The sequence below is a fragment of the Anomaloglossus baeobatrachus genome, chromosome 1 (genome assembly GCF_048569485.1).
Source record: "Anomaloglossus baeobatrachus isolate aAnoBae1 chromosome 1, aAnoBae1.hap1, whole genome shotgun sequence".
Lineage (NCBI taxonomy): Eukaryota > Metazoa > Chordata > Amphibia > Anura > Aromobatidae > Anomaloglossus > Anomaloglossus baeobatrachus.
The window spans coordinates 226,835,922-226,858,845 of NC_134353.1; the positions used below are offsets into that span (position 1 = coordinate 226,835,922).

General features: G+C 50.3%; 1 protein-coding gene across 1 annotated transcript in view; it reads right to left on the bottom strand.

Moving 5' to 3' along the window:
- LOC142291385 (uncharacterized) overlaps positions 1-22,924 on the bottom strand; it is an 86,241-nt gene that overhangs the window by 38,277 nt on the left and 25,040 nt on the right. The gene's annotated exons all lie outside the window — the stretch shown is intronic.

Genomic DNA, 22,924 nt, shown 5'->3' on the forward strand with positions numbered 1-22,924 from the left:
AATCACACAGCTTTCCGTGTTTTCCCCGCCCACCGGCCGTCCTCTCAGCTGTGATTGGTTCCTGGCTGACGCGCCCCCAGCCTGTGACAACTTTGACGTGCAGTCATCGCTTATCGCGGTCAGTACTATGCTGCACTCAGAGCGGGCAGCCGTGCTCTATGGCTGCTCGCTGTGACATGTAGCAGAGCTGGATGTGTCTCCGCTGGATCTCGTGTGGATTACGTCGGAGCTGCAGGGCTGTGTTGAGTTAATAAAGTGGTGAAGGAGGAGGCTGCATGTGCAAGTTATTCCAAATAAAGGATTTCTCTCTGTCTTGTTTATTTACTGTAATTTACAGGTTTGTGATGCGGGTATCTCACAGACGCCCAAGCAATCACAAACCTGGGGTTTAATAACAGCCGTGCGCTGTTATTAACCCCTGCTATTACCTTGATTGCCACCGCACCAGGGCAATCAAGATGAGCTGATATCGCACCGGAATGGCCACATCTAATAGATGCGGTTATACCGGGCGGCTGCGGGCTGAGGATGTACCAGCCCCCAGCCGGCGTTATCATGGCTGGGAATGAAAATTGCAGGGGACCGCACGTCATTTTTTTTTAATTATTTAAATTTAAAAGAAAAAAACAAAAAAAACGCATGCGGTTTATCTTAGGCAGCAGTCACAGCGTGGGACTCCCACAAGTGTGACATCGCAGCACAGCCACACACACATCTGACAGGAGCGTGCATGTGTTTCTAGGTACATGGACGCTCATGCTCAGACAGTGGCAGGCTGTACTGTGTGATGTCATGTCAGACCTGCACGAGTCTGACATCGCAGCACAGCCGCACACGTCTGAGGGCTCTTGTACACTTGCGTACCGCTTCCAATGCGACAGCGTCGGAAGCGATATGAAAATGACCCTCTGCTGCGGGTGTCAGCCGAGGGTCATGCGACTGTGATGCGATCTTGCAATCACAGGAGCAGAGAAGATAGAGGGAGCACTTTCTCCCCATCTCCTCCACTGTCTCCGCGTGCATCGGTGCGATCCCATCGCATGACACACGGCTCACGCTGGTAGTACAGCAGAGCCGAGTATCACGCGAGTGTCCGTCTCTGCCACTGAGGTCAGTGAGAGCGGACCTCTGCTGCAGCCGGCACTGAGGAGGGGAGGGGCTGGAGCTGGAGCGAGCTGCCATATCTCCCAACCGTCCCGGATACAGCGGGACTATCACGCTTTGCATTGTTTGTCCCGTTGCCACGGGCGGGACGGCCGTCTCCCGGGCTCCGCCCACCCACGCTCTCCCCGCCTCCCTGCTTTTCCCTCCTACCATCCTAACACGTGACGTGGCATAACAGAGAGGAGCGCGCTGCCCGAAACTAGTCTCTGTCTCTGTGCTGCTGCTAAGGTATGTAAACATAATCTCCCCAGCGCTGAATCCCCCCCTCCCCCCCCCGGCCGGAGCCTCTCTGTGCGGTCGGCCGGCCGCCTCTCTGTGCGGTTGGCCGGCCGCCTGTCTCTGCGGCCGCCCGGCCGCCTGTCTGTGCGGGCAGATGGCCGCCTGTCTGTGTGGGCGCCCCCCGCCGCCTGTCTGTGCGTGCGCCCCCGCCGCCTGTCTGTGCGGTCGCCCCCCACCGCCTGTCTGTGCGGGCGCCCCCCGCCGCCTGTCTGTGCAAGCGCCCCACGCCGCCTGTCTGTGCGGGCGCCCCCGCCGCCTGTTTGTGCGGGCGCCCCCCCGCCGCCTGTCTGTGCGGGCGCCCCCCGCCGCCTGTCTGTGAAGGTGGGCGGCCGGCCGCCTGTCTGTGAAGGCGGGCGGCCGGCCGCCTGTCTGTGAAGGCGACCGGCCGCCTCACTGTGCGGGCGACCGGCCGCCTCACTGTGGCTGCCTGCGTCTCCGTGCTGGAGGCCTGCCGGCTGCCTGAGTCTCCGTGCTGGAGGCCCACCGGCTGCCTGCGTCTCCGTGCTGGAAGCCCGCCGGCTGCCTGCGTCTCCGTGCTGGAGGCCCGCCGGCTGCCTGCATTTCCATGCTGGAAGCCCGCCGGCAGCCTGCGTCTCCGTGCTTGGGGCCTGCCGGCTGCCTGCCGGCTGCCTGCCTCTCCGTGCTGGAGGCCCGCCGGCTGCCTGCGTGTCCATGCTGGAGGCCCGCGGGCAGCCTGCGTGTCCATGCTGGAGGACCGCCGGCTGCCTGCATGTCCATGCTGGAGGCCCACCGGCTGTCTGCGTGTCCATGCTGGAGGCCCACCGGCTGCCTGCGTGTCCATGCTGGAGGCCCGCCGGCTGCCTGCGTGTCCAAGCTAGAGGCCCGCCGGCTGCCTGCGTGTCCATGCTGAATGGGTGTGGATGGGGAGTGGATATGGGCGTGACTGTGAAATGGGTGTGGTTAGGGGGCGTGGCCTAAAAATTTTCACATCTGTCTCCCCCATATAACAGTAATGATTATGACCCCCTTTATAGCCTTAGGAACTACAGTAAAACTCTGCACAGCACAGGGATCATACACACACACAGTGATGGCACAGCCCAGGAGCAACACACACACAAACACACACACACACACACAGTGATGGCACAGCCCAGTAGCAATACACACACACAGTGATGGCACAGCACAGGGGCAACACACACACACAGTGATGGCACAGCTCAGGAGCCACATACCCACACACAGTGATGGCACAGCCCGGGAGCAACACACACAGTGATGGCACAGCCCAGGAGGAACACACACACACAGTGATGGCACAACCCAGGAGTAACACACACACACACAGTGATGGCACAGCCCAGGAGCAACACACACACAGTGATGGCACAGCTGAGGAATAACACACACACACAGTGATGGCACAGCCCAGGAGAAACACACACAGTGATGGCACAGCACAGGGGCCACACACACATACAGTCATGGCACAGCACAGGAGCAAGACACACACACACAGTCATGGCAGAGCAAAGGAGCAAGACACACACACAGTGATGGCACAGCACAGGAGCAACACACACACATACACACACGCAGTGAAGGCACAACACAGGGGCAACACACACACACCTTGATGGCACAGTACAGGGCAGTTTCTTTCTGTAGTGTTACAGACATTTGTACATTATAATACTCACCTGCTCCTGTGATGTGAGAGATCGTTAGTGGCTCCGGCCTCACTGTTGCACTTCCTGTCAGTCCTCCTGGCTCCTCCTCCTGTCCTCTGCTTTTTCTCTCAATTCCTTCTGTTCTCTGCTCCTCACTGTTTTTCTGCTCTCTGTTTGCTCTTCTCTCTTTTCTATAGTCTCTACTCCTCCTCCACTCTGTTTTCCTGTTCATCTTTGTTTTTCCCGCGCTGTACTGAACAAGCTCCGCCCCCTCTCCTGATTGGTTGTTCTTCACCTTTAATCTCTCACAGCTCTCTGACTTGAAGAGGAAGCTGCCTGGCCACTCCCTCCCTCAGTGTGCAGTGATTGTGGGTGAGACTGCATCTCTGTGTTGCGGCCAGCCTTCAGCTATACAATCCGTGGCGGCACCTAGCGACCTTAATCAGCTGCCTGGTGATGCCCAGGGGCCATGAAAATGAAAGTGAAAATGCACACAAAGCGGGCAGCCGCCTCCGGGCCCCTCCAGCTCACAGGCCCCGTAGCAGTGGCGTGGCCTGCCTCTATCGACGGTACGCCACTGTTAGGGGCCCTGCAAATGGAACATGGTGCCCACAATCTATTTCAGCCAAATTTGAAGTGGCCCCAATCCTGATCGTGGGCAAGGACAGCTGTGTTCTCCCGCAGACAACATTTGCATCTCCGCAAGAGGGCTGACAGTGCGTCATAGATGTTGTGTCACCAGATCATGAGAAAATAGCCGGCGGACGCAGGTAAGCTGCAGTTCGTCATTCCTGAAGTGTCACACGGAGCGATGTGTGCTGCCTCAGGAACGATGAACAACCGGCGCGCAGAAGGAGGAACAAGTTTATGAAAATGAGCGACGTGTCAATGAGCAACGATAAGGTGAGTATTTTTGCTCGTTACCAGTCGCTCGTAGCTGTCACACACTACGATATGTCAAACGATGCCAGATGTGCGTCACGGAATCCGTGACCCCGACAACATATCGCCCGATATATCGTAGCGTGTGACGCCGGCTTTAGTCTCTGGGGGAAAAGTACACTTTACAGGCTCCTATGGCCTTCTTGAATTTTTCATGCACTGTCTCACTGGCACAGGCTTCTCTTTAGTCTTCAGGCACATCTACCATGCACTTGAAGACTGGACAGGTTCCTTTACAATCAAGGCCATCAGACCGTTCTTTGGGTCTTTTGCATCCATCTTTTTTTCTTTACCAAAGGCTTCACCTCTTGAGTTACATACTCCTCAAATTCAGCCCCAGCCTCAGAGCCTTTGGGTTTCTCTTTGCCTTTGATCTCGGGTTTCTTACTCTTCTTAGCCGAGTCAATCTCCATGTCTACTATCTTGGTCTTACCAGCTGGGTCAGTCAAGCTTTCTGCATTCTCTTGGGTCTCTGCATGATCACCTTCTGCCAGGGTATCACACCCTTCAGCATGGTACTCTGTTCCTTTTAGAGCTTTGGCACCGTTTTCATCATCCATCACCCCTGCTCTGGGTAGTTCACCTGTCTGCTCACCATGACCTTTGTGGATTTTTCCTCCACCAACACTCTCCAGGATGTCAATTCCTACAGCGCTTTCCAGGATTTCATCCCCTTTATCACTCTCGTTCGACAGACCATCAGCTTCATGCTTGGAAATCATAAAGGACACCACCACTACTTCCTTGGTTGGCTTCTTTTCATCGCCCCTGCACTTCCACGAAATACAGAAATGGCTCCTCGTCAGCTGGGCCGTCTATACTACATACCGGACACGCGTAGCATGTCCCCGGCTACTGTCATCTGTGCCACCTCTGCTGCCCCTTTGAACTTGGGATGCTCCGTCCCCTTTTGGGCAACCACCCCTTTCTCGAACTCTGCCCCTCTTTTAGGCAACCACCCCTTTATGGGACTCTGCCTCCTTTTGGGCAACCATCCTTTTCTGGGACTGCACCCCCTTTTGGGCAACCACCCCTTTCTGAGACTCTGCGCCCTTTGGGGCAACCACCCCTTTCTGGAACTCCGCTCCCTTTGGGGCATCCGCCCCTTTCTGGAACTCTGCTCCTCTTTTGGGCAACCACCCCTTTATGGGACTTTGCCTCCTTTTGGGCAACCATCCCTTTCTGAGACTCCGCCCCTTTTAAGCAACCACACCTTTATGGGACTCCACCCCCTTTTGGGCAACACAATCTAGAGGGGGTACATTCCCTGACCTCCCAAGGGAACTCTCAAGCACCAGTCTGCACAGTTCCTCGATGCACCAAGTGTCTTCCTGGGCACTCCATGTCTGCACTGTGCCCAATAACATGTCATCACACCATTCACACAGCTCCCGCTGTTGCTGCTGTAGCTCCCACTGCTTTCGCTGAACCTCCTGGCACCTCCAAATGCCGGTCCCCTGCCACTGCTGCTCCTGAACCTCCTGGCACCTCCGGTTGCTGGTTTCCTGCTGCTGCTCCATCATGGCTGTACAGCTTATGCAGATCCACTCAGAACTTCGTGGACCCGCCAATCCACAGTACACCACTTAGATCTTCGTGGACCCACGTATCCACAGCAAAACGCTGTTGTGATCCTCAAAGGCGTGCTTCCTGGAAAGCTGCCTGAACTCTAGCATCATATGTGAGATCTCACTTTCTTACGTGATGGAGGTACACACTTTGTTGTATCTTTGAGGTAGCACACAGGAACACAGTTCATTAAAAAAGTCCAGTAGTTTCTTTAACTCCTCATAAACTGCTTTTCTTGAACACAACACATGGGTTTCAAGTCCGTAAATCGCACAGGTTTGGATACCACTTTCCTTAGTAGTATCCCACTGACCCCCCCGGTCAGCTGAAGTGAACCCTCTCTCTCTCTCAGGGGGTTCCTTCAGAAAGGCTTCAATACCTCCGTTGAGAGATGAGCAGCCTCTCCACACTAACTCCTGCAGAACTCTCACTCAGGCAGCTTCACAGACACACACACTCTCTGCCATGTGCCAAACAACAGACTCCATTATACATTACATGTGACCTGTCAGCCACATGTCAAACACACCCATGGGCGGGGTATGTAGGTGACCAGACCCACCCATCTCTCCAGCCACCTGAAAACCTTACCCAGAGAACACTTATACAAAATGTGGCACTACACGTTTGTGGTACATATCGCCCATTTACAATAAGACCGGTAACCATCTTACACCTTGAATAAAAACCTTGATGGGTCTAGTTTCCAAAATGGATTCACTTGTGGGGGTGTTTCTACTGTATCTTTGGTACCTTAGGGGCCCTGAAAATGTGACATGGTGCCCGCAATTTATTTCAGCTTTTCCAAAATGCAAATGGTACTCCTTCCATTCCAAGCCCTCCCATTTATCCAAACAGAGGTTTTTGACCACATGTGGGGTATCAGTGCACTCATAAGAAATTGGGTAAGAAACTGTGGGATCATCTTTGTAGTGTTCCCTCATGAAAAAGAGAAAAAGTTGGTGCTAAAACAACATTTTTGTGAAAAAAAATGAAAATGTTCAATATGACGACCTAATGTATCAAATACTGTGAGTAGCTATGGGTTCAAAATGCTCACTATACCCCTATATAAAATCCTTGAGCAGTCTAGTTTCTAGAATAAAGTCACTTTGGGGAGTTTCCTGCTATTTAGGTACCTTAGAAGCCCTGCAAATGTGACATGGTGCCACAATCCATTTCAGCCAAATTTGCATTCCAAAATTCAAATATTGCTTCTTTCCTTCTGAGCCTGGCTGTTTGTCAATATAAAGGTTACTGACTACATGTGGGGGTATCAGTAGACTCTGAAGAAAGTGTGTAACAAATTTTGGGGTGCATTTTGTTATTCTGTTCCTTGCAAAAGTGAATACATTGAGGCTAAAGCAACATTTTTAGTTAAAATGTAAATTTATTTCTTAATTCCACTTTGCATTCATTCCTGTGACGCACCTGAAGGGTTAATAAACTTTTTGGATGTGGTTTTAATCACTTTGAGGGTTCAGTTTTTAGAATGGTGTCACTTTTGGATATTTTCTGTCACCTGGGCCTCTCAAAGTCACTTCAAATGTGATGTGGTTCCTAAAAAATTGGTTTTGTAAAATTTGTTGGAAAAATGAAAAATTGCTGATGAACTTTGAACCCTTCTAACTTCCGAACAAAAAAAATATGTTTCAAAAATTGCGCTGATGTAAAGTAGACATGTGGCAAATCTTATTTATTAACTATTTTATGTGACATAACTCTCTGGTTTATGGGAATAAAAATTAAAAGTTTGAAAATGGCAACATTTTTAAAATATTCGTCAAATTTCTCACAAATAAACGTACCACTATCCTGAAGTACAAAATGTCATGGAAAAATAATCTTATAATCACCGGGATCCATTGAAGTGTTCCTGGGCATTAAGGTCAAAATTTGCTCCGTCACTAAGAGGTTAAATGTATATAAAGTAAAACAGTTGCACACTATAATGGCAAAAGATTTAAAATACAAATAGCAATCTCGAAAAAAAATTTTTGAGATGTTTGGCATATTACAATGGCCATTTCAATACCTGCCCAGCAGCCATGTCACAGCAACCTCATTATGCTGGGTCCTACTCTATACTGCCTCTGTTTGGGCTACTAAAAACCTACATGTAAGGGTAGCGAGTGACTTCCCCCCCCATTAAACGTTAAACACACCTAGGGCTAATAGACAAGGTGGGGGCTGGAGTGCACAGGCAGTCAAAAGGGCATTACTCCTAATAAGATACAACAAAAAGAAAACTGGCAGAACTTCCAGTTGTGTGAACAGGTGCATATCTGTTCATAATGCATAATATATATAAAAATAAAAACAGTCGCACACTATAATGGCAAAAGATTTAAAATACTAATAGCAATCTAAAATAAAGGTTTTTTTTTACGTGTTTGGCATATTAGAATGGCCATTTCAATACCTGCCCAGCAGCAGAAGCACCTGAAGGATTAATAATAAACTTCTTGAATTTGGTTTTAAGCACTTTGAGGGGTGCAGTCTTTAAAATTGTGTCACTTTTGGTATTTTATGTCACCTAGGCCTCTGAAAGTCATTTGAAATGTGATATGGTCTCTAAAAAATTGGTTTTGTAAATTTTGAGGGGATAAATGAAAAATTGCTGATAAACTTTGAACCATTCTAACTTCCCAACAAAAAAATTATGTTTCAAAAATTGTGCTGATATAAAGTAGACATGTGGGAAATGGTATTTATTAACTATTTTTTGTGACATATCTCTGGTTTAAGGGCATAAAAAGTCAAAGTTTGAAAATTGCGAAATTTTAAAAACGTTTGCCAAATTTCCAATTTTTTCACACCACTATCATGAAGTGCAATACGTCAAGAAAAAACAGAAGCTCAGAATCACTGGGATCCGTTGAAGTGTTCTTAGACATTAAGGTCAAAATTGGCTCCATCACTAAGTGGTTAATTGGATATTTGGTTAAACTGTCTACATATTGTGTATAGCCCTATGTGGTATGTTTATAGCCCTCCATTGAGCTACTCTGCTTTTATTCTAAATATACGCTTTGTAAAACCTTATATTTAATTACGTTTAAAATATTTATGAGCTATCTGTCAGCACCACCTCATTTTTTATTTGTTAATCAGCTGATATTGAGGTGCAGCTCTCTTTTTCAGCCAGATATCATTGGCAGTAGGTATGACGCTGAGTCACTTCTCATAGACAAATAGTGAGGCAAGGAAGTCAGAGAGTCCCAAGATCAAAAGCCAGGAGAGTATGGAAAAGACAAAGGGATAAGACAAAGAATTAGCCAGAGTCAAGGTCCGGGGTCAGGTAATCAAGCTCAGAATGTGTCAAGGCAAAAATGGATATTCCTGTAGAGTAGTCAAAAGGTAAATCCATGGTCAGACAACAAAGATCAGAATATCAGAACACAGAGGAAACACATCACTGACCAAAGTTACAATTGGCAATGGTCTGACCACTGCCGACCGGCTAAATAGCCAGAAAATCACCCTAAAAGGTGACACTTTGAGGAATCCCTGTACGCCCAACAAGATAGGGCAGCTGGGCTGTTAATCACAATACCGACAGTCCAGCACGCCTCTGCCTTAGATTGGATGACTGAGCTGTCACTAACAATACTGACTATAGGATGGCTGAGCTGTCACTCACAGCGTCCATAGAACGCCATGAATGGTGGAATTGTGACAGTACTCCCATGGGAATCTAGGTTTTGCAGGAAACCTCAACTGAAAGGCCCTGACCAAACACCGGTCTAGAAGTTAGTCATTTAGTTGATTCAATATAAACTGAATTCTTATAGTCAGTGACTACAGTGACTTGGAGAAGTGCCCCCTCCAAAAAATGTCTCCATTGCTCAAATGCTAATGTAAAGGCTGCTTTACACACAACGATATCGCTAGCAAGCTCGTAAGCGATGTGACACGCCAGATCGCAGATACGATTTGCCGAGATCTCACATGTGACCGGCGCTACAAAAACGACCTATGTGCGATCTTGGCAAATCGTATCTGCGATCTGGCATGTCACATCGCTAACGAGATTGCTAGCGATATCGTTGTGTGTAAAGCAGCCTTTTCAGCGGGTATCTAACAATTCCTCACTTCATGATTTCTTTCAGTAGACGAAAAATATGTCTAAAAAATTCACATGGCCGCCAAGTCGTCAGAATTTTGAAACCCAGAGATAAAACAGACCCTATCCCAACCCCCCCAAGCATCCACCTCTAATGGTTCTTGGATATCAGGCTGGATTTGAAAAGAAGAAGATATAAAACACTTTCAATTTTTCAAAAGCGCTAATAGCATCTGGTCCCCAAACCTTGAGATCCACCCCCTTATGTGTGCGGTCAGTAAGATGTTTATTAATCTGAGAGAAACTCTTAATACATTTCCTATAATAGTTCGCGAATCCTAGAAAACGTTGCAACTATTTCAAGTCACTAAGGTAAACTCCATTTGTTATGGCTTGCATCTAACCAGGAACCATCTAAAAATCCATCAGCTGATAAAAAGAACCCTGTGAAAACAATTTCCTGAACAGAAAAAAATTAATTTCTCAAATTTTAGCAAACAAAATTGTAATACTACATAGGCATGTTCCTGGTGAGAATCCAAGTCAGGCAAAAAAAATAAAATACCATCAAGGTAAATCACAACAAATTGGACAATACAATCAGAAAAAATATAATAATATTTATTTTTTTTAAAAAAAAAACTAAAGGCACATTGTTTAACTCAAACGGCATGGCAAGATTTTCAAATAAAACCCTCAGATATAAGAAATGCTGTTTTCCACTCATCACCCTTCTAGATGAATATCAAATTGTAAGCCCCTTAAGGTCTAGCATAGAAAACCACTTAGCCCCCGTATGCTGATTATATAGGTCAGGGATGAGTGGAATTGGGTATGTTTTCTTTAGGCTGGACTCATATGAACGTATGGCATCGGATGCGATATGCTAATGACCCCCGGCTCAGGCTCTGCTGCAAGCATGATCCGAGTGTCATGCGACGGTGACCCGATCTTTCAATCGGGTCACAGCTGTGAAGCTAAGGGCGGGCGCTGCAGAGGAGAGGGAGGGTTTAATCCCCCCATCGCCTCCATTGTCAGCCTGTGCGTCTATCGCACTGCACTGGGATAACATCTGAGTGCCGTCCGATGTTTCTCTCGCACTCATAGACTTGAATGGGTGCGAGTGATATGGCTCTCGCAGAAAATCGCAGCATGATGCGACTTTTCTCGCATCCAGAATCTGGATGCGAGAAAAGCTGACCAACTGCTCTCCCTCATTGACTAACATTGGTCAGAGTGCAATGCAAGATTTTCTCGCATTAAACTTGTTGCGGGCAGGGGTGACTGACCACGGCAGGGAAGGCTACTCGTGGCGCTCGGATCCGGGATCGTGGCTGTGGCTCGAGTGGCAGCTGGATCTGGGGCTCGCGCAGCAGCCCGCCGCCCACAACAATAAAAAGGGGGTATTTGCAAGGGAAGAGTTTGTCAGTGATGCAACCCGTGGGTTGCGGTGATGGTTGGTGACACTGCCGCTGGCTTGGTATGGGGCGCCCGGGGCTGTTGGAGCAGTGCAGCAGGATGGTATCCCCTCCACGGGTAGGGGAGGTGTTGTCTCGGGGCACAGGTGTATGGGAAGGATGCTTCGGAGCGTATTCTGCAGGGCTGGACTGGGTGGTATTGGTGTACTCACAGTTCTAGAGGAATTCACACTAGGTCCAAGTGATAAACCAAATTGCCAGTGACCTGTGACCTCCGGCGGGTGTATTCGGGTCCCACACTCTGGTACAGCAAACAGGGGTCCCTTCCTCCTGCACTTAGTGTTTGTGTCCTTAGTTTGACTACTCCGCTTGGAACGGGGAAGTCCACTCCCGGTGATTCTATGTGTTGGGAGCTGTGGCCCGCGAGAACTGACCCGTGGAATCTTAGCAGGCAATTGAGGAGCCCTATCCCCCTCGTTGGGCTTCTGTCTCGCTCTCTGGGCTTGCTGGTGGGACAAGATGTGAAATCTTGTCCCCTGCTGGCTAATTGACAAGGGGCTTGAAGCTGTCCTTGCTCTAGGGTCCAGGTAACCCGACTGTGTACGGCCTCTGGACCGGATTCCCGCTGTCGGCACTGGCGGGCTACAACCCTGCCCCGGTCCACTTAAGGTCTCCCGCGACCGGATGTCCGTTGCCTGTGGCCCTGTCTGCCGACTGCCACCTAGTCAGTAGTCTGGTAGTCTAGAGGCTCCAACCCCTGACTACCCTGTTACTTCACACTCCTCTCACTTCATCACTCCAAACTAGACTGTCTTGTTCCCTCCCACAACACCTCAGGACCCCTAAATGGGCGTCACCATCCATTTGGCCCCGCCCACTGGTGTGTCCCTATTGTCATGGGGGGTGACAAGGCTTTGCTGGCTGATGTTGTGTACCTGGGTGTGGGTTTGTGTTGGTATACCAAGGAGGATGGAGTCCTGCACCTGGAAGATTTGTGCAGTCTCTGTGACAACCTGGTTTTGCCAGGGCGTCACACACTCATCCATTTTTCACGTTTGTGTGAGCGTGCCTTAACAGTGTGTTGTCTCAGTTCCAGCAGCTATAGGGGAGGAGGAAGGACGAAAATGACCCTTCTAAATCTTTCATTCACATAATTTTTCATTGCAGTGCATTTAGGCTCAGACAAATTATAAAAGGCATTACTTTATGTAATTTGGCATTAGGGACTAGATTAATAATAACACAATCAAATTGATGATGGGGAGATAGTATGTCTGCCTCTTTTTTCGAGAGCACACCTCTGAAGTCTTTTAGGTATCCCTCCAGACCCTCCAGACTAGCCGAGCACATCTGTATAAAACTTAAAACACTTCTTATAACAAATGAGGCTCCACTTAACAATCTGCTTCTAACACCAATTAATAACAGGAATGTGAATAAGCAGCCATGGAAGCCCCTGTAACACCCTAGCAGGTGAATTATCCAGGAAAAAAACAGGAGATGGATTGAAAAAGGAGTGCCCCCACTTGAAGCGTGAAATCCATCTGTTACGCCGGGGACGGTTAGAGCCAAAAAGAAGGGAGCTCTAAGGTCTCCCGCGGTCCTCTGGGCATATGGTAAAGCTACAGATGGACAAGCGGCACAGCTTCAGAGGAACAAGCAACTAAAAACACAGTCGGCTGTGTTAGCGGCACACACGCCTGTTAGTAGCACAGATAGTCCAGAGGAGAGCTGTCCGTGTACGTATGAAACCTCCTCAGCCAGCACCCAGGTCCAGTATTCTGGATCCAAGCCAGCCCAGCCCACTAGGTAAAACATTCTCCCCTGGACTTTTTTGGATCCGACCACTGTACAAACGGACCGATCCCCACTAGGGGAGTCGGGGCTGGATGGAAAGTCCCCAGAGAACCTAGTGAGCTGGACTGGCTTAAGAAGGGACACATGGAATGTGTCAGCAATGTGGAGGTGTGCGGGAATGATGAAACGATGGACCCGCAGCTTGATGTTCCGCGCCGACAACCAGACCCAATCCCCAGGAGCAAAGGAAGGGGCTGAACGGCGAGACCTATCAGTCGCCCTCACCACTCTTTGTAGACCCTTATAGCATCCTGTGTCTGGTCCCATACTTCCAGCGCCTGAACTGCCCAATCCTCCACAATAGGAAGGGTGCAGGAGACTGGTATGGGGACAGGGACACGGGGGGGTTGACCATTGTTCAGGACAAAAGGCATTTGTCCTATTGCCTCTGCTACAGAGTTGTTAATGGCAAACTCCACCCAGGGCAACAAGGATTACCAATCGTCATGATGCGCGGAGACAAGATGACAGAGATATGTCAGCATCGATTGGTTCATCCTTTTGACAAGACCATTAGTCTCCAGATGGAATGAGGTGGAGAGATTCAGCTCTATCTCCAGCAGAGAGCAGAGATCTCTCCAGAACCGGGAGGCAAACTGGGGGCCCTGGTCACTAATGATCTTGTAAACGGAAGATGTGCTTGATGAATAGGGATGCCAGTGCCCTGGAGGATGGTATACGTGGCAGAGGGATGAAATGGACCATCTTGTAAAAATGGTCAGTCACCACCCAGATGATCTTGTTGCCCTTGGACTTGGGAAAGTCCCCAATGAAGTCCATCCCCACCATCTCTTAAGGGTGGTCAGGCACCGAGTGTGCATGCAGCAAGCCTGCGGGTCTCTGCCTGAATGGATTGTTGGTGGCACACGACATACATTCCGGGACGTATTCTCGCACGTCCTGTGCGAGATGTGGCCACCAAAAGGACCTCTCTAAGAGCTCCTGTGTCCTCTTGACCCCGAAGTGATCTCCTAGCTTGGAAGTGTGGGCCCAAGCTAACACCTCCACTTGCCTCTTAGGAGGCACATAAGTTTTCCCGGGGGGTACCTGGTCAAGAGACATAGGAGACACCATTCTCAGACTGTCAAAGGGGACAAAAAGGCGATGCTCCTCCTCCTCGTCCTCTGTGTACACCAGGGGTGGCCAATTAATTTTCCCATGGGGCTGCATGAGAAATTGGGATGGTTTTAGAGGGCCAGACTAATATAATTAACTTAGTTCTACCCAATACTGTATATAGTGTATATACTATCCCGTCATAAACAAACAGTAAGTTAAACAATACAGAGATTCAATGAAAATATGTAGGTCAGTGGGGGGCACACACATTACTGGGGTCAGTGGGGGGCACACACATTACTGGGGTCAGTGGGGGGCACACACATTACTGGGGTCAGTGGGGGGCACACACATTACTGGGATCATTGGGGGGCATACACATTACTGGGGTCAGTAGGGGACATATGTGGCGCCCTGGCCTAGCCAGGTCGTCACAGATAACATACAAACACCTCCCACCCCCATTAGACAGGGACACCAGCCAAACAAAAATCCTTGTTGCCTCCCTCCAGAGTCTGATGTCCACACCAGGTGGGGCGGAGCCAACTGGTTGGCCCCACCCACCAAGGAGTTCAAAGGCCTGGAGGCGGGAAAAGTGTCAGTTAGGAGTTGAGTGTTGAGCAGTGAGGAGTAAGCACTTGGGTGTCTGGGTTTGTGGCCCAGGCACTGACAGCAAGGTTGGCAGACGGTGGTGGCCATCTGCAGGAGTGGTGGAGCAACGCGGAACCGTAGGACCGGGGTCGGGCGACGGCCCGCCGGTACCGACCGGATAGCGAAGTGAAGCCAGCACACACAGGCAGGGCCATCGGACCCCGACCAGGCTTGGAGCCGCCGACAATAGTTAGATCCGAATGTGACTGGAACCCCAGGGGTTGCACAACAGCAAAAGTCCCGATTGAAGGCAACAACCCACACCGTGAGGGTATACAGCTACCGCCTAAGGCTAGAGACCCAAGGGCCAGCGCCTGCGGGCAAACGGGCTCCTCCGGTACCCATACACCGGGGAGCGGACTACCGTTGGGAATCCATAGTAGTCAGCAGAAGAACATCAAGGTGCAGGGAAAGACAGCCGCCATCACCTGTCCAGGGAGAAACACTGCAGCCGGCTGCGGGACCCGTCCATCCAGCCGTTTGGTTTACCGAGGACTTTGTACCTTTCTTGCTGAGTGAGTACACCCGTGCCATCCGACACCGCACCGTGCTGTCCCTGCAACCCTGCACCTCACCAGCCCTGCCTCCCCGTCACAACATCATCGGGCCCCGGGACCACCAACCCCTACCCATGGAGGGGGAAAACAACATCCCAGCTGCTCCTTACCATCGCTCCCGGGATCCCCGTCATCAGCAGCGGTGGTGCCTATCTTCACCACGACCCGTGGGTGGCGTCACGGACTAAATCCCCCAAACCAACCATCCCTTTCACTCACGGGAGAGTAGTGCCACTCGAGTCCCCGGATCCGGCCCACCGCTCGAGCCACCGAGCAGCCGCAGCAGCGCCGGACCCGAGTGTTAGCGAGAGCGCAGCAGCGATGGCATCCTCCCTGCCCGCGACAACTTGGCGTCACGAACAGGATTGAACCCCTCTACTAACCAGTAGAAGTGCACCTTGTGATCTCCGCCGGCGGCGTCCGGCCGAAAATTTTGAAGCACCGCCATCTTGGCGCGAAAAGCTCCCGCTCGAGCATCTTCTCCGAGCAGGGAAGGCACGAAAGCGAAGCCCCGCCCCCAACAAACGGAAGTGCTAAAGAGTACCAAGGGGGCGCGAGAGTGTGTCTGCCTGATGTAGCCGAGGCTATAAAAGCGGGGACACTAGGACTCTGCAAACATAACCGGTTCCTGGAAGCAGCTTGCAACATGTCTGCACCATCAGAGAGGCCTGAATCTCTGGAGCCTGCCCCCGGGACAGCGGCTTGGCTGAACACCCAAGTGATGCTGTTGTGCTGCCGTAACCGCGCCCAAGTACGGAACCTGTTAGATCGCTGGACCGCTGAGATGGAGGAGCTGGCGGCGGTCGTGCGGGCGCATGAAATAGAGACCATGCTAGAGGAGCTGGTGAGAGACCCACACCCTTGTGTCCCTAGAGGACCGGCCGCTGCGGCTGAAGGATCCGGTCTACCCCTGGCCCCGGAAGGGCCCGACCCATCGCCTGTGCTGACCGCCCATACAACCCCACCCAGATCACCGTCCCCGATGGAGGTGGCAGAGTCCGTGTTGCCCTGCCAGGGCCCGGAGGCCCGAGAGGAAGCCAGCCCTTCAACTGCTGGAGCGGGTAACGTAGACGAACCGGTAGCAGACCTCCCTACCCCGGTCACTTGCCACTGAGGAGCCACGAGTCTGGGCTCAGCTGGAAACCGTTACCGGCCTGCCAGGTCCCACCAGTGGTTCCCTGGAGTCAGATGACAGCGGCTCAGGGGCTGACACGGAGCCTGTCTCGGAGCAAGAGGGAGTCTTTGGCCTGTATGACATGGAGGCCACTTATATCCCTCGGAGTGGAAATAATGGATATCGGGCAGCTCTTCCTCATCGCGCCTGCCGTACGCTGGAGGGGCTGGAACCCGTGCTTCTTCACCTGGAGCCGGGTGAGGAGTACAGAAGTGAGCAGTAGTGGCAGCAGTTCGCCGTTGCAAGCAGTTGTCACCCGTTGGGACCCCCAGCAGTTTAAATGAATGACAGTAAATCAAACCGAAGCTTTACCTGATTGACTATGTGATTATTCCGGCCGTTGCCGGCAAATTGTCCCCGGAGGGACCCTGTGTGTTTTACAACCTGCATGAGAGACTACTCATGGACATGTCCGAGAACTGGCAGGCCACCCACGAACTAGTGGGCTTGTAAATAAGTTGAGGGGTGATATTCCGTTGGAGCCGCCTCTGGAGAGGCAGATTGGAGGAAGGGCCCGCAGCAGAGGAGGCTGGGGCCCGGACACCACCAGGACCGGTGGCCATCCTCCGGGGGTCAGGGGTCCCCCAAGGACGTGGGGTCCCCTGAAGTGACAGCCGGGTGCGAGTAACCGTACCCATTCCCGCTCGGGCAGCCTGAACCTGGACTAGGGTCAAGGGGTGCTGCACACTTCTTAGGGGCAGCATCAGGGCTAGGTTGCTTGGGTGGGAATGCGGAAGACATCCGTCCGTCCGTCATTATTAAAAATGTTTATATGTGCAACGTTTAAGTGTCCTTACAAGAAATGCTTATATGTTTGAAATATTTCCATGTTATTTATATTTTACAGTTTTTGAAAAGAAAAATAAAACCGGCGATGGACGGGCAGCCCGCGGACGGTCTGCATTTCACCAAGGGGGAATGTGGCGCCCTGGCCTAGCCAGGTCGTCACAGATAACATACAAACATCCCCCACCTCCATTAGACAGGGACACCAGCCAAACAAAAATCCTTGTTGCCTCCCTCCAGAGTATGATGTCCACACCAGGTGGGGTGGAGCCAAGTGGTTGGCCCCACCCACCGAGGAGTTCACAGGCCTGGAGGCGGGAAAAGTGTCAGTTAGGAGTTGAGTGTTGAGCAGTGAGGAGTAAGCACTTGGGTGTCTGGGTTTGTGGCCCAGGCACTGACAGCAAGGTTGGCAGACGGTGGTGGCCATCTGCAGGAGTGGTGGAGCAACGCGGAACCGTAGGACCGGGGTCGGGCGACGGCCCGCCGGTACCGACCGGGCAGCGAAGTGAAGCCAGCACACACAGGCAGGGCCATCGGACCCCGACCAGGCTTGGAGCCGCCGACAATAGTCAGATCCGAATGTGACTGGAACCCCAGGGGTTTGACAACAGCAAAAGTCCCGATTGAAGGCAACAGCCCACACCGTGAGAGTATACAGCTACCGCCTAAGGCTAGAGACCCAAGGGCCAGCGCCTGCGGGCAAATGGGCTCCTCCGATACCCATACACCGGGGAGCGGACTACCGTTGGGAATCCATAGTAGTCAGCAGAACATCAAGGTGCAGGGAAAGACAGCCGCCATCACCTGTCCGGGGAGAAACACTGCAGCCGGCTGCGGGACCCGTCCATCCAGCCATTTCGTTTACCGAGGACTTTGTACCTTTCTTGCTGAGTGAGTACACCCGTGCCATCCGGCACCGTGCCGGGCTGTACCTGCAACCCTGCACCTCACCAGCCCTGCCTCCTCGTCACAACATCATCGGGCTACTATCAGGAAGTTGGTATTTTGCAGGGTTTTTCTCTGGCCACCATCAGTCCCTTTCCTGTCCTTTCCTATTTTAGTCAGCGGGGGCCTCACCTTTTGCTAATCCTGTCATCTATCTGTGTATTGTGTTTTTCCTATATCACCGCAGTCTTTTAATGTGGGGGGCTTGCTATTCTTGTCTATTTTCTGAGGCAGAGAGTTATTCATCTTTCCTACCTTTAGGATAGTTAGTTCTCCGGCTGGGTTCGCGGTGCACAGGATGTTAGTTCACCCCTCGGCTACTTCTAGTTGTGCTGGTTAGTAAGGGGATGGCGGCCAGATTAGTTGCCAATGCTCTTGTCACCTTTTGCCAATGATTTGTGGTGGTCTTCCATGGTTCCGGATCATAACAGTACATCCGGCCAACAAATTTAAAGGGTACTCTTAAGAAGGAAAAAAAAATAGCTGCTGAGAAATTTTTTTTTTTTTTTGGTGTTTTTCCTCTTCTTTTTTGGGTTCTGTGGAAGATTTCTTTTGTCTAGCATGCAGGAATTAGATGAGCGTGTTGCTCATCTTGATGCTAAGGTTCGTCGTATAGAGTCTTTTCTTGCACAGACTCCCCTTGCAGAGCCTAAGATTCCTGTTCCTGAATTTTTTTCGGGAGATAGGTCAAGATTTTTGAGCTTCAAAAATAATTGTAAATTATTTTTTGACCTGCGCCCTAAGTCCTCAGGGAATTCCGTACAGCAGGTTAAGATTGTCATCTCCTTGCTGCGTGGTGACCCTCAGGACTGGGCCTTCTCTTTAGCGTCTGATGATCCGATTCTCTGTGATGTGGACTCCTTTTTTCAGGCCTTGGGTTTATTATATGACGAACCCAATATTGTGGACCAAGCAGAAAAATTCTTGTTGTCCTTAACTCAGGGTTTGGATTCTGCAGAAACGTTTTGTCAGAAATTTCGAAAGTGGGCGGTCCTTACCAAATGGAATGATGATGCACTTGCGGCTCTTTTTTGGAAGGGTGTTGCTGAGAAGGATGTAATGGTAGGATTTCCCGTCCCTTCTGGTCTTGATGCCTCTATGACCTTGGCCATTCAGATTGATAGGCGTTTACGTGAGCGCAGGAAGATTCTTGCTGGTTTTGAGCCTGTGGAACAGCCTTTGGAGCCTATGGAGTGTGATAGGGTCCTTTCTAATGCTAGTCGGCAGGGGTTCAGACGGAAGAATAGACTGTGTTTCTATTGTGGAGACACTTCTCATAACATCTCTGTCTGCCCTAAACGTGAAAGGAGATTGGCTACTTCTGTTACTGTGAGTTCTTTGCAACCAAAGTTTCTTTTGTCTGTCACATTGATTTGCTCATTGTCTTCCTTTTCTGCATTTGCCTTTGTGGACTCAGGGGCAGCGCTCAATTTGATGGATTTTGGGTTTGCTAGGGATTGTGGTTTCCCCATGGTTCCTTTGCAAACTCCTATTCCTTTAAGGGGCATTGATGCTACCCCTTTGGCAGAACATAAACCCCAATTTTGGACCCAGGTGCCTATGAGAGTTGCACCAGCGCATCAGGAAACTTGTACATTTTTAGTATTGCATAATCTACAGGATTCCTTGGTACTGGGATTTCTGTGGTTGCAGACCCATAATCCGGTTCTTGACTGGAGATCCTTGTCGGTAGCTAGTTGGGGTTGTCAAGGTGTGCATCAGGACCTTTCCGTGTCATCCACATCTGTTCAGGCAGTTGATGTTCCGGCCTTCTTGTCTGATTTCCGTGATGTATTTAATGACCAGGAATCTGATTCTCTGCCCCCACACCGGGATTGTGACTGTGCCATTGAGTTGGTGCCCGGTTGTAAATTTCCCAAGGGGCGGATTTTCAACTTGTCTGTGCCCGAACATGATGCCATGCGGTCATACATCAGGGAATCATTAGAGAAGGGGCACATTTGGCCCTCATCTTCTCCTTTGAGTGTCGGCTTCTTCTTTGTTGCTAAGAAAGATGGTTCGTTGAGGCCTTGTATTGATTACCGTCTTCTTAATAAAATTACGGTCAAATATCAGTACCCTTTGCCTCTGATGTCTGATCTGTTCTCTAGAGTGAAGAGTGCCAAATGGTTTACGAAACTGGATCTCAAGGGTGCGTATAATCTCATCCCTATTAAGGAGGGTGATGAATGGAAGACGGCTTTTAATACTCCTGAGGGGCATTTTGAGTACCTAGTGATGCCTTTTGGGCTCACTTATGCACCCTCCAACTTCCAGGCCTTCATGAATGATATTTTTCGGGACCTTATTGGTAAATTTTTGATTGTGTATTTGGATGACATCTTGATTTTTTCTGATGATTGGGACTCTCAGGTTGGGCAAGTACGGGATGTTTTTCAGATACTTAAGGATAATGCACTGTACGTTAAGGGGTCAAAGTGCCTCTTTGGGGTGCAAAGGATTTCCTTTTTGGGCTTCATCCTGTCTCCCTCCGCTATCGAAATGGACCCGGTTAAGGTTCAGGCTATTTACGACTGGGTGCAACCGACTTCTCTAAAATCCCTGCAGCGGTTTTTGGGGTTTGCTAATTTTTACCGTAAATTTATAGCCAATTTTTCTGCCATTGTCAAACCTCTGACAGATTTGACAAAGAAGGGAGCTGATGCTGAGCATTGGACCCCTGAGGCAATTGTGGCCTTCCAGGAGCTTAAAAGGCGATTCACTTCTGCCCCAGTTCTGCAGCAACCTGATGTGTCTCGCCCATTTCAAGTTGAGATCGATGCCTCAGAGATCGGAGCAGGTGCTGTTCTGTCTCAACGAGACGCTACTTCGGGTAAACTTAAGCCCTGTGCCTTTTTCTCTCGGAAGTTTGCTCCTTCTGAATGGAATTATGATGTGGGGAACCGGGAATTATTGGCTATGAAGTGGGCATTTGAAGAGTGGAGGCATTGGTTAGAGGGGGCTAGGCATCAAGTGCTGGTGCTTACGGACCACAAGAATCTCATCTATCTGGAATCGGGCAAGAGGTTGAATCCTCGGCAGGCCAGGTGGGCTTTGTTTTTTACCCGGTTTAATTTTGTGGTCTCTTTTTTGCCGGGCACCAAGAATGTTAAGGCCGATGCCCTTTCCAGGAGTTTCTGTGCTGACTCTTTGGAGGTTGTCAAACCGTCTACTATCCTGAATGATGGTGTAGTTCTCTCGGCCATTTCACCTCATCTGCGGTTGGCACTGGTGGAATTTCAGGGGGATAAACCTGAGAGATGTCCTACAGGGAAACTGTTTGTCCCAGACCAATGGAGAGACCGAGTTGTCTCTGAGGTTCATTGCTCTGTTTTGGCGGGTCATCCTGGCATTTTTGGTACTCGGGATCTTGTGAGACGCTCTTTTTGGTGGCCTTCCCTGTCCCGAGATGTCCGTAGTTTTGTGCAGTCGTGTTGAGTTTGTTCTAGGTCCAAGCCCTGTTGTTCACGTTCTAGTGGGCTATTATTGCCTTTGCCTGTACCTAAGAAACCTTGGACGCACATCTCTATGGATTTTATTTCAGAGCTTCCCGTCTCTCAGAAAATGACTTTGATTTGGGTGATCTGTGACAGATTCTCCAAGATGGTCCACTTGGTTCCCCTATCTAAGTTGCCGTCTTCATCAGAGTTGGTGCCTTTGTTTTTCCAACATGTTGTTCATTTGCATGGTATTCCCGAAAACATTGTTTCTGACAGAGGGGTGCAGTTTGTATCCAGGTTTTGGAGGATTTTTTGCTCCAAATTGAGTGTTCAGCTGTCTTTTTCCTCGGCGTTTCATCCTCAGACCAACGGTCAGACTGAAAGGGCTAACCAGACCCTGGAGACCTATTTACGGTGTTTTGTTTCTGCGGATCAGGATGACTGGGTTTCGTTTTTGCCTTTGGCTGCATTTGCCCTTAACAATAGAGCTAGCTCTACCACATTGGTGTCCCCCTTTTTCTGCAATTTTGGGTATCACCCTAGGTTCCTTTCAGGGCAGCTTGAGGCGTCTGACTGTCCGAGGGTGGATTCGGTGGTCAACAGAATGCAGCAGATTTGGGGGCAGGTAGTGGATAAATTGTTTCAGTCCCAAGAAACTGCCCAAAAGTTTGCCAACCGGCGTCGGACTGTTGGTCCCCGGTTTAAAGTAGGGGACATGGTGTGGTTGTCCTCTGAAAATATTCCTATGAGAGTTCCATCTCCTAAATTTAAGCCCAGATTTATTGGACCTTATAAGATTTCGGAGATTATTAACCCTGTATCTTTCCGTTTGACTCTGCCTGCGTCATTTAAGATTCACAATGTCTTCCATAAGTCCTTGTTGAAGAAACATGTGGAGCCAGCAGTTCCTGCAGCAGCGCTTCCTGACCCTGTTTTGGTACAAGGGGATCTGGAGTATGAAGTTGAAAAAATTCTGGATTCCCGTCGCAGTAGGCGTCAGCTTCAGTACCTTGTGAACTGGAAGGGTTATAGGCAGGAGGATAACTCTTGGGTTGTGGCTTCTGACATTCATGCGGACAGGTTGGTTCGCGCCTTCCATCATGCTCATCCCGAGCGACCCGGTGGCGTGGGTGAGGGTTCGGTGACCCCTCCTCAAGGGGAGGGTACTGTTGTGAATGTTAATTATGTTTTGGCTGCTGGGAGGCTCCCTCTGGTGGCCAGGAATGGTTTGGACTTGGACCAGGTGTGTTGTGCAATGGGTGTTTCCTTTGCTAACTCTCTGCTTATTTAAATCCTGGTCTGATTGCAGGCTGTTGCCGGATGTCAGTTGTTCTTTGTATCTCCAGCCTGCTTCATCCTGCTCTACACCACATCTATCCCAGA